Below are 2,170 nucleotides of genomic sequence, written 5' to 3' on the forward strand. Positions count from 1 at the left end.
TACAATGTTTATATTATGTTAATACAACAAAGCTTCAATACATGTTCAAACATCAACAAATAGGTCCGGATACATCCCATGAACTTCCAACTCACGCTCCTAAGTTGCTTCTTCAATCCCGTGGTGTCTCCATAACACCTTCACCAAAGGAATTGTCTTGCCACGGAAGACTTGGTCTCGAATATCTAAAACTCTAACCGGTCCCTCCTCATACGAGGCATTCTTGTCTACATCTAGCTTGGTCCAATCCAACACGTGTGATGGATCCGGCTCATACTTCCGGAACATATAAATATAAAACACGTCATGAACCCCGTAAAGTTGTGGCGGAAAGGCTAAACGGTAAGCTACCTCTCCAATCTTCTCTAGGATCTCAAAAGGTCCAATAAACCTAGGAGACAACTTCCCACTCTTCCCAAACCTCGTCTAGGTGATATCTTCCAGAAGACGTGATCTCCTACCTCAAAGGATAATGGTCTTCTCCTACGGTCGGCATAGCTTTTCTGACAACTTTGAGCCATGACCAACCTCTTACGAATAAGCGCAACATTCTCTGTCGTTTTCCAAACTAACTCAAGAACTAACATAGGTGCATCGCCCTCGGCTCAATACATAGGAGATCTATATGGTCGGCATATAAAACCTCAAAAGGTGTCATGTCAATGCTTGCCCAGAAGCTATTGTTATAGGCAAACTCCATTAAGGGTAAGTGCCTCTTCCACGACCCCTTAAAGTCAACAACATAACCCCGAAGCATATCCTCAAGGATTTGGATGGTACGCTTTGACTGCCCGTCAGTCTGAGGATGATAAGCGATACTAAAGGTCAACTTAGTGCCTAAGGCATTTTGTAGACTTTGCCACAGTCGAGCCATAAAACGCGGATCTCTATCCGAAATAATAGTCACTAGGATCCCATGAAGTCAAACAACTGTCCGATCAGCTTAATGGAACAAACAAAACATTTGGCAAGTTAGCCACTAACGCCTGACATGATCTAGGCCATCCACAGAGAGATGATCCAATGGTGAAAGATAAAGACAACCTGGCCACTTACCCGACCAAGATTCAGGAGCAGGCAAAATCCTCAGATCAAATGTCAATTCAACAGATGAGAGTTAAAGCCAATAACAGAGGTAATTAAGAAATCCTCTTTTGTATATACTATTCACATGGCCTATTAATGTTCTAACGTGATCGTTGGAGAGTCTTCTTGACCAACCATGGTTAAGGATGATCACCAACAATTTGATTTCTCTTTGCAAAGCAAAGTAAGGGACACATCATCTCACTTTCTCTGTGGAGAAGAATTCTACCTTCCACATTAAAAATATTTTATGAGTTTCAATCTTTTTCCTTTTAATTAATTAACCAATAATTTTAGCATTTTTGTAACAAAAGTATATTATAATTTTTTTTTTTCTATTTTTTCTTGATCACGTTATGGCATAACAATAGTATTGTATGGTTGATCTGATATCAGTCTTTTGAAGTGCCTTTTGAGAGGAATGGATTGCGACTCCTTGGAATAACAACAGTCCTTGAATCCAATATCAGTTTTTGATCACGTTTTTGTTCGTTTGGTTTGATTTTTTAAAAATTATTTTTAATATATCTTTTATATTTCAATCACTTTTTTTTTTTTTTTTTTTTTAAAGTATACCTAATCAAGATGCATCTAAGAAATGCAAAAAAATAAAAATAAAAAAAGGCTAAAATATTTTTAACAAAATTACTAAAAATAAGCAAAAATTCGAAAAAAAAAAAAATGTGTATTTTTGTTCGGATTTTTGTTTATTTTTAGTGGTTTTTTTTTTTATATTTTACTTAAAGCTTTTTAGTTTTTAAATGTATCTAACTTTGATGTATAAAAATAAAAATAAAAAAATAAATAATAAAATTAATAAAGACAAACAAAAATCTATTTAAAAATAATTTATAAAAATATAAACCAAACGAAGCAATTTCGGACATATCATGTTCATTTCCTACCATAGATGAGCCTTATATGGTAGATAGGAAGATATGAATTGGTATATAATACAAACAAATATTGGTTAGATTAAATTGAGATTTCTATCATTTTTTAAGGTTAGACTTGTCCCTAGTCTACTTTATATATTAGATGGTATCGTTAGATCCACGAGCATATCACGGGTTCTGTTTTGATA

The sequence above is a fragment of the Camellia sinensis genome, chromosome 2 (genome assembly GCF_055761805.1).
Source record: "Camellia sinensis isolate YWXY chromosome 2, ASM5576180v1, whole genome shotgun sequence".
Taxonomy (NCBI): Eukaryota; Viridiplantae; Streptophyta; class Magnoliopsida; order Ericales; family Theaceae; genus Camellia; species Camellia sinensis.